This window comes from Perna viridis, chromosome 11 (genome assembly GCF_037379345.1).
Source record: "Perna viridis isolate PV_CMFRI_1.1 ecotype Kerala chromosome 11, ASM3737934v1, whole genome shotgun sequence".
NCBI classification, from domain to species: Eukaryota; Metazoa; Mollusca; class Bivalvia; order Mytilida; family Mytilidae; genus Perna; species Perna viridis.
Window position 1 is genome coordinate 34297375 of NC_142455.1, and position 15049 is coordinate 34312423.

Genomic DNA, 15049 nt, shown 5'->3' on the forward strand with positions numbered 1-15049 from the left:
AACTCAACCAGGCTACACCAATGATACCATGTAAGATAGCGTGTATAACTCAATCAGGATACACCAATGATACCGTGTAAAATAGTGTGTATAACTCAACCAGGCTACACCAATGATACCATGTAAGATAGCGTGTACAACTCATTCAGGCTATACCAATGATACCGTGTAAAATAGTGTGTATAACTCAACCAGGCTACACCAATGATACCATGTAAGATAGCGTGTATAATTCAATCAGGATACGCCAATGATACCGTGTAAAACAGTGTGTATAACTCAACCAGGCTACACAAATGATACCATGTAAGATAGCGTGTACAACTCAATCAGGCTACACCAATGATACCATGTAAATAGCGTGCATAACCCAACCAGGCTACACCAATGATACCGTGTAAGATAGTGTGTATAAGTCAACCAGGCTACACCAATGATACCGTGTATGATACCGTGTAAGATAGCGTGTATAACTCAACCAGGCTACACCAATGATACCGTGTAAGATAGTGTGTATAAAAATCAACCAGGCTACACCAATGATACCATGTAAGATAGCGTGTATAACTCAACCAGGCTACACCAATGATACCGTGTAAAACAGTGTGTATAAGTCAATAAGGCTACACCAATTATATCGTTTGTATCTGACTCGCATGCCCGAGTTTTGGAGGTATCCGTTTGATTTTTTTGTGGACAAGGGGCGTGAAGATATTTTGTATTTTCGTCGTTTTTTTTTCCATTTGTGTCTGGTATTGTTTTTAGGTTTTTTTTAATTATTTAGTTAGATAACTTTTCACTACTGAATACACGTCCTGATATTGTTACCAATAATAATGTTTCCAATGGTTACTCCCTTATTATGAATAATAAAGTATTATCTAAGCATTTACAAGAATTTAAATATTTGAAAAGACAAAATTTCGAGTTTTTAAAAGTCGGTTTGTTACACAGGAGTGCGGACCAACAAAATACATTGAGGCTTCAAACTTCTTATAGTGGTTCAGAAAACGGTCCTAAATTTCAGTGAGGCGGAAGAGAAAGCTTCCTCAACTGCTCAAATACTGAACAAATGTCTTTTATATGAACAAAATGAATAAAAACTTAAATCACTTTAATTTCTTACTTGAAAAAAAAATAGGAAAAAAAGTGGAATGGATATGGTGAAAATGTCCCAGAGACAACAACCCCACCGGGATGAAAAATGTCAGCTCAAGGCCACCATGGATAACAAGACTTAAAAGAAAAAAAACAAAATCAAACAAAAAAAAATAACAAAGTTACATATAATGTTTCACAATGACGGCTGTCTATGTTGTAACTTCCTCTTAAAACATTCATATGGTGAAATTTAAGTACTTTACCACGCCAAAACAATTTCTTTTATGTACTATTCAAATATACTTTGGTTTCCTTGTTTCAAAGTTTTTTCTCCAAATTGCCATTTTTAAAAGGAATTTCCTTATTGATTGTTTCCGTTCTCATTGAGTTTATCAGATCGGTACTTCATATATACATAAATAATTAGTTTTGTTAAAATGTTACTCAGTTTCAATGCTAAAAAGTCATTCAGTTAATATTAATGTTCCATTACATGTACAGGTGTAGCTATTTTCATTTAGAAAACAAAAATGAAGAAATTTGTAAAAGTAATTTTCTGGTCCTTGACTTTATGTACCCGGTTTACAAACAAGAACCAAACTTTTGTACATTGACAGATTTGATATCCATATTTTAGTAAGCGACTGGTTTATTTGGGTAAATGCATAGAAATGATTAACATGTCATGCGTAACTAACATGGTATCAAAGTTGAAATTTTAGAAATACCTACAAAGAGGCAAACGCGGGTATGTTACGGAGTTTTCTTGACGTCTGATCACGCACACAATACGTGACGTTTTAAGTTGGGAGAATTTATTCCGGAAGTAACCAAAATCTTTGCAAATAACGCATAAGAATATTTTTAGTATAAATGAAGTCCTTACTTCTGCAATCTATAAAATAAACGATTTAATAGATCCCCATTTTTATAAAGAAACACAGCATAACAAAATTGACAGCATTTTGACGTCACAGAGAAGCTTGAAACGTCAGAGCACCTATAGTAAACAAATAAGACGTCATGTTTGCATTTAACGGGACTTCACTTTACACTTCAATCATTGACGAATTCTGAAGTCATACATATTACTATACTCGGCATCACATAAATAACATACTGTTAAAATTTGAATAAAAATATTTGCTACGACTTTATTGACACCTACCGTCGTTTAAATTGTCTTAAATGACTTGCTCATTCGTTTAGCCAAACGGCTTCTCCCTAAACATTGAATCGTTAAATTCCGGTCAGATTTTAATTCTCGGTGCCCATATTTACATTGTAAAAAGTCGGCCATGTTTACAGTGATCGGGTTGCTAGGAGATGTTGTTTACGTTTAAATGGTTTGTCCAGAAACCGAAGAGCCCAGAATGCATTTCGGCGTTATTTCGGATATCTCGGATTTATTTTACGCGAACAACGTACAATACCGAGAAGTTAATCAGGCAGACGATTGTCACCGGAGTTCGACGGGAACTTACGAACTTCGTTTGTAAACAAATCGTCCCGTAGAAACCAACATGGCGGATATTAGTATGGGATTTTCCCGTAAGGATTTGTTACGCATGATTTAAGCTAAAAGCGACTTGTTCAGGGAGAAGCCGTTTGGCTAAACGAATGAGCAAGTCATTTAAGACAATTTAAACGACGGTAGGTGTCAATAAAGTCGTAGAAAATATTTTTTTTTCAAATTTTAACAGTATGTTATTTATGTGACGCCGAGTATAGTAAAACAACAATACAAGTTTGGGTAAGTTGTATCTTAAATTCTCTTAGTTTATGTATAAGACGGTTGTAACTATATGCGGGACCGGCTTTGTCGTGGTTCATTCATCACTGGCCTACTAACATACATCGAACAACTGTCATCAGAGTTTCAAAAATCTTCATCTACCGAAATGTGTATTGAAATGATAAATATATTACAACCCGAATTGATACTAGTAAATGTCTGTTTATATAATCTTATTTTAACTATAAACAAGGGATGGAAATCATTGTTTAAATGTTTTCCTTTCAATAACTTTCAATGACATGTCAAATTCTTGTAATATATGTAATTGGTTATCTATATTCATTTCAACCCTGTGGCCGCACGTGGCCTTTTGAATGACTGACCAGTAATTTGATTGCATGAAGTATATGCTAATTTGAATTTTACTGTCTTTACAGAGATATTTCCCAACTCCAAGCTTCAAACCCATGGACAGCAAGGTAAACCTTACTTAGGTTGATGTTTCTATCCCTTTGGTAACAGTATAGAGTCTCGAGTATAGAATATTACCGAACTTCAACAGTTTTCAACTCAGAGTGACAAGAAATTTGACGTTTTTATTTGTGAATAAATGTTCTCAGTTGGATTCAATTTTGATTTCAAGAACTGTTTGCAAAGTTAACAGAAGGAAGCATTTACTTGCCATATTTCATGTGTACATTATACATTTACATTGAAATTGGATGTATTAGTGAAATACATATAGTTATGTGTTCAATGGAAAGTGCATTTGAAAAAAGTTTTCTGCTAAATTGTGTTTTGACTCAATGGAATCATATCCTATCTATGTAGGACAAGTACAGTGATCAATGTGATTAATATAACTTTCTATAATTGTGCTAACACTGAACATTGCTGTGTATACATAATTTTTTTGAAAATAAAATGTAAAAAACACTTCATTTCATAAACGTTTTGAAGGGAGTTTTGTATACAGTACATGTTCAAAATGTGTTCAGTCATAAAATTAGACCATACCTTTCCTTTTGCATTCTTAATCTGAACAAAAGTTGCAAACTCAGAAAATGTGAAGAAGCATGATCCTTCCTGTTAATCATACATGTGTTAACTATGAACTATAAAACAGACCTTGAAGTATGTTCATAGCCATATCATATAAGAGAAAATCATTGAATTATTGCATGAACATACATGTACATTTATAAACACTTACCCCTAGTATCTTTAAACGAATATTCATGTAGTGATGTACAGACTAATCGTGTCCCCCCACCACCACTTAGAGTAACTGTTATATACATGTATTCCTAAAATAATGATACTTCATTTGGTACTATGGTGAAGTGTATTTGTGTGTGTGTGTGGGGGGGGGGGTATTAAAGGGCAAATACACTATCAAATTGGATTTTGAATTAACATTTTTTTTTTTGTATGGAGCAAAAACTCCATACGATGTTGTCTCTTCTTTGTTGGCAAATTGTACATCAACTTCAATTATCTATGATGATACCTCATGATCCTTAGGAGAGTTCAGATTGTACATGCACACTCATGCAATGTCTTAAACATATCACGTTTACACCAATTACTAAGCCGTTACATGCTACTTTCTGTTTTCATTTATGCAGATTTCGGAGAATGACACGTATAACAAATTTTCAATGAAAGGAAATATTGCCTAGATACTGTTGGATATGGAATATTTTCTACATAAGACAACATATACTATATACTTGTAAAAAGGGGGGTACCATGCTTTGATCAGCAAAAAAGATGACATCTTTAACACAAGTTACTAACTTTTCTGCAAATTATATTATAAATAATTGCAATATTCAATGAAAAATGTTTTTATTTTTTAAAAATAAGAAACTCAAAGCGTTATTTCATTTTACTTGAAAACTGCTGCGGGAAGTTATCTATCGGTAGCGTTTTGTTTTAGTATTTGTTGAAATACAAGGAAACGCAAAAATATCTCATCCCAAGCAAGTTACGAGCAATTTCTAAACTTTCTTGTAGATTTTTCAGACTTCCCGCAGCACTTTTTGAAAAATATACATATTCATTGACCTACCATTAAAATTTGAATGTACAGTTTTGTCATCTTCCCACTGCACTTTTGACATTTATGTGGTCTGACCACGGCTTGGTAAACCGATCACGTGACTCATTTTTATTTCACATTTTGACATTTTGTTGATCTTTTTGTGTTTGGAAAATTTTATTTTACGCACTAGTATACATAAGATATGAACATTGACGAAATTTCACGTATTAAGACGAGTTTAAATGTAGCTTGTTTTCATTGTTGAATTTATGACAATTTATGACATTTCTCCTTAACACACCCGCATAACTATTTGCATTTAAACTTCAATGGTGTATGCCAATGTCACAATTTTCTTAACTTTGATCCAAGTAGAGTATAAATAGCTATTCTTACCCCAAAACAACTACATGATTATTGATAACCGTTCAGTAGCTGATATACAATGTATTTTAATATGAGTAGCAGGTAGTTCAAAGTTCGTAAATTGTATGATGCCAATTCTTTCAGAATTTTTTTCCCTTTTCTAGGCAGATATCTGGTAGTTATCTTTTGCTTGCTAACGGTCTTTGATTTGAATGAAAATGGCTTTTCAAAGGCAAAACATACACGTCAGAGTAGTTAAAAACTCCAGCATAAAAGAAAAACATATTTTCATTCTGGTAACTTAGTTTAGTAAATACTTTTCTAAAGAATTAATAGTATCATAAAAATTTACAAAGAATCGATATTTCTTTATCACTTTAAAGGTTCTGTAACAGGCAGAAAGACAATGATAATTTGACATTCGCCCGGATATTTTATGGATAAAGTAATTTAAAGTAAAATAGATTTACGTTTTATGGCTTTCCGCTCCTGGTCAAAAACTACAGCTGGGTTTTGACTCTGAAGTATTTAAAGTAACTATTGATCGGCGTTTTTATTGGTTTAGGAACTTTAACACATGTTAGAGAAAAATATTTAAGTATATGGTACACTTTCGTATATCAATTAAAGTTAAAGGGATAAGTCCTGTTCATGACTTGTATTGTTTTAAGGATTAAGGTATTAATATTAATTTACATTATTAAACTTAGTAATCTTTATTGATAACGCTCAGATACATAATATGTGCAATATCTGGTCAAACATATATACAAATCATACATGACAGAAAGAATAGACAAACAATGCGTGTACATATAAATGATAGACGGACTTTTCTTATAAAAAGATCTAAGATTTTTTTGTAAGCATTAATATGACAGTAGGTAAGTAATTTTGTAAATTTATCCAATCTTGGATACTATATATATAATAGGAATAAGTTTGATCCTGAATTCTATTACTACACTATTAGTGCATATAAATAATATATGATATTATCCATTACATTAGAGTAACACTGCATAATAGCTCATTACTAAAGATAATAATCTGACGATTGAGCTAATGCCCCAGGTAGAGTCCACTTCAACAATTTCAGAATTATTGAAATTACTATATATAATTGTAGTTTGTGATATGCAGAATTTTCATCACTTTTAATATGTAACTTGAAAAGTTCCAAAGTCAGCAGTCGAAATACATCAGCCATTTTAGAGAAATGTCATGTTTTTTTTCTGGATATTTCTGAACAATTTAAGGTGTGTATAGTGATTGTGATTGTGTAAAAAATTGTTTTTATGGTATAAGATGATAGAAAATGGAAAATTGTCTATTATATGTACACAAGAAGACGAAAGTTATTTGAAGAGTTTGTGATACCTCTTCTTTTAACAACGTTTAGTTTGATTTCCATTAAAAACTGACTTTGAATTAGAATGATAGATTTGTTTCAGTGTCCATATTAAGTATTTAGGATCTCTTACACTAATGTTTAGAAATTCCTTCTTTTACAATTTTCAATTGAAAAGAGGGTGAAGAGTATCATCGATGCGGGCGTAAGAAAGAGAAAGCAAGACAACCAAGATTCTAGTGGAAATGAAAAAGAATGTAATCCAGGGACAAAGACCAGACATGGAAAACAGACACACACAACAAAGAACATAAATTAACTAAAAAATATTTAAAAAGTAACAAAAGTAAATGAGCAAAACTCGGACTACCAACAGTTTGATTTCAATTAAAACCTAAGTTTAGATAAGACTGATAAGTTTTTTACGTGTCTCTTTATACATTAAGAATCAGGGAAATTCCTTGTTTTGCTATAGTCTGTTGAAAGGGTATTGAAGCTAGTGCAATGTCACCGATTGAATATGGACCATGTCAACAAATAAAGAGAATAAGTATTTAAAAGTTTTTGTTAAATTGTAGTATGAATTTCATAATTTGTCAACTTAGATATTTTAGAATGTTAGTTTTCAACACATTTAAAGTTATATTGCTTGAGCTTTATTAATTTGTGACAAACTGTAAATTATGTAGTTATATTTGAAAAAAAAACAATAAATCAAGGTAAAACTAAACTAATACATATGTGAAAGTTAAATATGCTACCTATTTGGATGTTGTCATGTTATTTCGAATATTGTTGATTATTTGAGATGTTTTAAATCTGTTGCAAAATTTATGTTGATATACAATTAGATCAGGCTTTATACTGTGGTCTACCCTTGTATCGTTGTTGTAATTAAGTTATCATTAAATTATCGTATTAAATTATTTAAATCTTCTTCAAAGTCTTCGTGTGTAATCTGCCTCTCCAGTTATAGACAATCCAGACAAACATTTTACAAATAACATTGACCGAAAACCGATTGCTTATAGTAAGAACATATTCCTATTGTAAAATGCAGCCTTTTAGCCATCTACATGTACCAAGAAGTACACAACGAAAACGCTTATTTACAACTAGACTTTCCTTTTCCTTATTTTTAAGAGAAAAATGCAATACATTTCCGTATGATTTTCCAAGTTCTCAAACAAGTGTTGATGGGAGAGAATTCACATTTGGGTGATAATGGCTGCTACATGTATCTTGTTGAGGGAAACCTTCTCTTTTGTAGCGACAGTTGCAAGCATAATGTTACTTTTTAAGTCATTACACATTTCTCTAGAGCTAGAGACAAAAGCAAAAATAATGTCTTTATCTGCAGGTTTCTTACTTTTTTTCGAAACAGCTTCGTTTTAATTTTTGGAATCATGATGAAAGCAATACATAAATCATTTTGCTGATGACATATATATAATAATGTATATATGTAAACTAAGAAATTATATTTAATGCAGGTAAAATAAATAACGAGTCCGTTGTAATTGACATAGATATCACTATTACACATAAATTGCATAGTCATCTCGAACACGCGTTGTTAACATTCAGAAGCTTAATAGATATGATTTTACTTTGTACGTGTAAGCAATTGCCATAATTGGTAAAAGAAATTTAAATTTCATCTTGCTCTACCCGAATAAGATGTTGTTTCAGAAGTAGAGGCCTATAAGTCTACATTTATCAAGAATTATCCGTTATTAAAATCAATTAGGCATTTATGTTTAACACACAACTAGTCCTTTACGAAGCATTATGGGAAATATTACGTCCATGATTAAGACCCGGAATGTCAAAATTCATTTGAAACCTAAGTATGAATGTTATGATCCGACATCTTAAACAAAAATACATGTAAAATACAAAAAACAAAAAAAAACACACACACACACATAAACCGACTGTGGAGCAAATTACAAATTTAAAGTTAATATCGTATCCAGAATTCCCAATAATTCTAACGATTGTGTCTCATAATCTTTGGACATAACGACGACTGCATTTACATAAAACAACAGACCCTTTGATTAAAGTAAGTAAGGGAAGAAATTCTAGCAAAAAAACACCAATTGCCATGATAAAGAACATTTTAATGCTCCGTTTCTATCTTCAAACTTTCAAAAGAACTTTTGAGTGTATCGCATAATTAAAAGTAATATATCCTTCTCTTTATGTATTTGATATCAAGTCGGATCCACTTGGTCTGATCGTCGATTATGAACATTAAACGTGGCTCAGAACTTCGAGGAAAAAGGTTATTGCAAATCCGAAACGTTTCTGTAAAAGTATCCCTGGTTTTTATAAAGTTTCGTCCCTTTCCAGCTGCATGAGTGCTGATGCATAAATACTTGTACTTCTATTTTTAGATAAACTTCTATTTTTAATTGTACTTCTATTTTTAGATGAAATACTATTTTTAGATGAACTACTATTTTGTTATGCGCTTCATTTTCGTTTTATTGAATACATCTTTTTTGATTATTGATAAGAATCCAATGAATTGGTTTCAGAGTGATAACTAAACTTAAAACAGCGAGTCAGATTAAACTATGGTGAAACTCTTGTATACTTATCCACATTTTACCTTCAACCTTATCAATCAATAATAATACAGTCCTTTAAACTTTATAACTATCTTAAGTGTATATTATTTTGTAAGTCAAACAATGATAGTGTATTGTACATGAAGCGGTTTGTTCTATAAGTTTTTAATCTCTCTGTCATTTGTAATGACATTTTAAGGTTTTCATTGGGATCATTGAGTCTCCAGTATGCAATCAAACAATGCTCCTTTGATAGCTATATTATAAAATTATCCTGTAAGAAAATATTTTATATAGTCATATATAATCATTGGATTATTTTTAAACCCAAATATAGTCCTCCCTAGTTATACTTTATACAGTTAGTTCTCTTACAAAACTTTCATCCCATATGACCTTTTCCATCTCTATACCATGCAATACTATCATATTCAATACCACTGCTTCTTACTCGGTGACATTATTTTAGGGCAGGTACACTTGGCTTCACAAGAAAGTTCCACAAGTCATACCAGTAGTAAACTAATAATGGCCAAACAAGACCAACAACAACAACCACGAAAAAAAAAAAAAAATACTCAAATTCATTTTGTAATAGGGGTGACAGAAAAGACCTCTAGGACATGACCCTCATTCCAAACTGAAACAAAATTCATAGTTTGTAAACCAAATCGTTGACATCAATTCATTATTAGTGCTTACAATCTATAAAGAAGCTTTGATTTTTGCAGTTTAACAGCTTTAAGAGATGCTATAGATGATATCATGCCATTGGTTAAATTTACAGTAGTCCGCATGTACTGGCCATTTCAGGCCATCTTACTTGATTCAATTAACACGGCAGATCATCAGAGCAATGCTTGATTTACGGGTGTTAACCGGATGTTCCGTAAAACCTGTGGTATATAAAGAAAATAGATAAAACGAGAACAAGAAGACATTGATTCTCTGTCAGAGTGGTTAAAGGCCGTGAGGTCTTTAATTTTAAAACGAATGAAAGTTTAAAGTAGGTCAATGAGTGCCAAGGCTACATCAGTTTTCAAAGACCCGATGTAGCATGCAACATCGTCTATTATACCTGACAAATATGTTGTCGTACCAGCAGACAAAGCCCAAAACAACATTGTTTGTGTCTGCAAAACGTTTTACATCCAATGTTTATTATCACAGGTAGACGTAGAAAATAATAGCACTGATAAGACTTATACTGCTATCACAATCTCCAAAGAAGAGATTATTGAAAACCATAAATCTGTGCTATCCCCTTTTGGTCTCTCTACCACGGACGATGATTGTGATTTACCGTCTATGTACTGGATTCCTAAACTCCACAAGAATCCATACAAACAATGTTTCATAGCTGGATCTGCAAAATGTACCACCAAACCTCTTTCAAAGCTTTTAACTTCTATACTCACAACTGTCAAAGATCGTTATGGTGTATCCATCTGCACCATGAAAACTAATTTATTCAACGGGTCATAGTTTTCCCTTCCTCGTTTGTCTACCCCGGACTTGACTTTTTATGAGCAACTCGGCGGGTGTTTTTAGAAAAGCAGAGGACGCTTACCCTACCGGTGCACCTGGTCCATGCTCCCAGGTTTTAGTGGAGTCCGAGTTGCTAATTTGCTTTTGTTACTTTGTATGTATGATATTTGTTACTTTGTGTTTTCTGTTGTGTATATCTGTTTTCCATGTCTGGTCTTTGTCCATGGATTACATTCTTTTGATCACCGCTATAACCTTGGTTCCTTTGATTACTCTTGACTAGAAACTGACATTCCCTGAGATAATGCCAACCATTCCACGATAAGATATTGTACTGACGGCGTTGAGTTAACTGTGCCCCGTGGAAAAAACAAGAAGGAGTGAAGTCCATCAAACATATAAACATAAAAAAATGAACTATTGTTGATGAAGTGTAATGAGAGGTGATGATTAATCTAGAGCTTTGAAGAAAGAGGAGGTTGAATGTAAAGGCTTTCCTGCTAAGTCTGTATTGAAAATATTGTGATAACAAATTTCGATATTTCCAAAACATCAGATTCAGTCTATCAGTATGGGTTATCGAAAAAATTAGTAATGATTACAATTTCTAGCATAGAGTTTAGAGACAAAAATGTAATTAGAACTGATATGAAATCCTCTTACAGTACACAATAGGATTATTATTTTTACTTTTAAAATTCTAAATTAAATTGCGTGTATATTCTTTGATGAAATTAATAAAGTGTCCGCGTAAAACGCAGGCAGTGAGTGACACATGACAGATTTTCATTTTCAAAGTTTGAAGTTGGTTTTTGATTAATTGCAATGGTTAAAGAGGACAAAATGATTAGTTCCATTAAGTGTACAGCAATATACCTTCTTATCCTGTATTTGGTGTTTATATTTCACAACTGATTCGCTACGATAATGTAAGAACAAACTACGCTGATTTCCTTAAACGCGATAAATATCTGCGTAACAGAATCCTTAATCAGAGGTATAAGGAAGTCTCTGACCAATTTTTGTTAAATATTTGAAAAAAAAACCAGTTACTTCTAAAATAATGTGTAACGATTTTTTTTAAAATTATTCTTTGTGCTGATGTGACCGCTGATTTGCCGATAATGACACAATAGCCTGCATATGCTATTTAAACGCCACCGGTTTATTCACACCGCAATGGAAGACGGAGGATTAACGCTCTGTAAAAACTTGATTTAACCCACCAATTTGTTTGAAATGACTGTACCAAGTGAGGACCATTGTGGTACCAGCTGATCCCGTGGTGTATTATCTATTTTGCCGGATTTTTTTAGCATCTACTTGATTATGGATCGGATAAGTGTTCGGTAATTTTGTCATAACCTTAATTATATAAAAACCTTTGAAACTCATTGAAAAGGGAAGATAACTCTTTCATTTTGTGCAATATTTGCTTGCTTTCTTAATGAACTGTAAAATCATTTTCATACCCATCTATTGTCGATTTAAAAAAAATCTTTGTACTGTTGGACATGTATTCATATATGTATATATGTGTGGTCTAAGACGCTGGACTTTGTGCAGGTGGTGTTGCCATAGATGTCACAGCCATGCGAGTTCGAGTCCCGCGGAGGAAACGACCAACAATTTGCATCGCAATTTTTTCCCTATATCAATTCTGAGACGTTTATATATATATTCCCAACGATGTTAGAACTGTCAAATTTGCAAAGCAAATTTTGTGGTTGTTCCCATGTGATATCTACGGCAAAATATCCTGCACAAAATCCAGCGCCCTACACCACTCGGCCAGCTAGGCTATATAGGCCGGATCATTCCTCCTGTTAAGATTAATCTAGGGCTGTAATTTAGTACACGATGTATGGTAGCACGGTACAGTTCATCTAGGTATTATAATGCAGATTAGAGGATTAAATTAATTACAGCAAATAAATACTATACAAACATCCCAAAATTTGACGACTCTATTTGCTACACTGCTATATATATATTATATATATGTATGTATGTATGTATGTATATGATATAAAAATAACAAGACCAAAAAATCCATGGGATAAAAATTACCACATGCCATCCATGTCATAACTGCTTGGTTTCTGAATGGACAGTTTTTTAAACAACTTATGAAAGTATTCAGATTATGGATAACTTGGATAACTGGGGTTTTGTAATGCCAAAAAATAAGAAAATAAGAAATACAATTGATAGAATATTTACGGAAATGACTATATGAATTCTAATTAAATGCCAATTCACTATGAAAGAAATCAGATTACAAACTTTTTATACTGAAATCTGGATATTATATTTCTGAAATAGAATGACTATAATCGGAATACTTGCACTTTGCCTATAAAAATAATTCTTTGTGGCTAATAAATACAGTATCATTAATGTACTTATTAGTTATAAAATTTACATCACAATTTTTACAAGTGTCGCCGTATAACAAAAAATTCTTACCTTAAAAATGTACTGGTGTATAACCACGGGGCGTAAATTATGTGATCTTAAATGGACTTGCCAATCATTGCATTAGTAGTACAATACAAGTGCTAGAGGGTAGATTACTTGATTAATGAGTTAATCCTATTAAATGTACTTTATACTGATACATACATACATACACATTCAGGTTAATTTTTCATCTTTTAATCAGCAGCTGTAGGTGTTACCCTATAAATAATCTTAGACATTTTTCTGGCATTGTTTGACAACAACAGACATTTCTATTGGGTATTGGTTTATATTTGTTTATTAATTTGACCAACATCTTAAATATCTGATTTTTTTAAAGAGATTGCTTCTAAATACTAATTTGAAAAATTCCAAAGTCAGCAATCAAAATCGTATTGGAATCTTTCTGTCATTAAATGTGCATAGTTAATAATGGTAATTTCTATGTATAGTAATTGTGGGGTTGTTGTAAATATGTTACTGTTATACCAATGTTTCTTTGGAATTGTTAGTTACCCATTAAGATTGATTTTTAAGGCACAAGATGAAGAAATTTCTATTACATTTACACAAGAAGACAAAAGTCATTTGAAGAGTTTTAAATACGTCTTCTTTTTACAAGGTTTAGTTTGATTTCCTTTAAAAGCTGACTTAAAATTAGAATGATAGACTTGTTTCAGTGTCAATATTATAAAGGATCTAAGATTCTTACACGAGTGTTTAGAAATTCAATCTTTTGTGATTGTTAATTGAAAAGAGGGTGAAGAGTTTCATCGATGCGGGTATAAGAAAGAGTAAGCAAGACAACCAAGATTCTAGTGGAAATGAAAAGATTGTAATCCAGGGACAAAGACCAGACATGGAAAACAGACACGCACAACAAAGAACATAAATAACTAAAAAAATACTTAAAAAGTAACCAAAGTAAGTGAGCAACTCGGACTACCAATAATCAAGAAATACACACTGAAAACGCCTATTTACAACACGACTTTCATTTCCCTTATTTCCAGGAGAAAAGTGCAACACATGTTCGTATGATTTTTACAGTTCTCAAACAAGTGTTGCATTCATCTTTAGGAGATTGTGGCTAAACTGTTTGAGGGACATTTTCTCTCAGGTAATGACAAATGAGTGTATAATATTCAACATATATGTCATTACACACTAAACATTCTGTTTGATACATTCCTATATAAAAATAAGCTAAAGATAGAGACAAAAGGGAAATTAATGTCTTTGTCTGAAAATTTCTTACCTTTTTTCTCGAAACAGCTACGTTTTATTTCTTGAAATCCTGATAGTAGCAAACAAATAATCCACTTTGCTAATGTCACTTTTTATAAAGCTTTCCTTTTATCAAGAACATGACAATTAATCAAATTTCGTCATGGCATATATATAAACTAAGAAATTGTATTCAATTCAGGTAAAAATAAACTACAATTTCGTCATATTTGACATGTATTTCACTATTAGACATAATTTCTATAGTCTTTATTAATATACACACTTTATATATAGGACTTAACGTTGTACGAGTGTAAGCAATTGCGAGAACTTTGGTCTGAGTTTCTTATTCGGTAAAAAAAATCAACTCCAATATCGTTGTGACCTACATGAATAAGATGTTGTTTCAAAAACAGAGGCATATACATATATGTCCAATTTATCAAGAATTATCATTTAGTTAAAACGAAAAAAAAGATATTTAACAACTTATGTTGAACGCAAAACTAGTTCTACGTCCATGGTTAAGGTATAACAAAATTCATTTGAAACTATTAAGGTAATGATTACAAAATCAAATAATGTTATCAGAACTACAGGTAAATCAAATGATTGCGTGGCATAATCTTTAGATATAACGACAACTGCATTTACAAAAAAGCCAAGACCCTGTGAAAAGGGGAAAA

General features: G+C 32.0%; 1 protein-coding gene across 4 annotated transcripts in view; it reads right to left on the reverse strand.

Moving 5' to 3' along the window:
- Positions 1–15049, reverse strand: part of LOC148603839 (carbohydrate sulfotransferase 8-like) — a 52456-nt gene that overhangs the window by 11565 nt on the left and 25842 nt on the right. Inside the window, exon 1 of one of the 4 annotated variants that reach the window (XM_088552266.1) lies at positions 5723–5832. The exons of the other annotated variants lie outside the window; for them this stretch is intronic. The gene's annotated coding sequence lies outside the window, so the exon portion shown is untranslated. Of the gene's footprint in view, positions 1–5722; positions 5833–15049 lie in introns of those variants that run through there. 4 annotated transcript variants of the gene reach the window in all.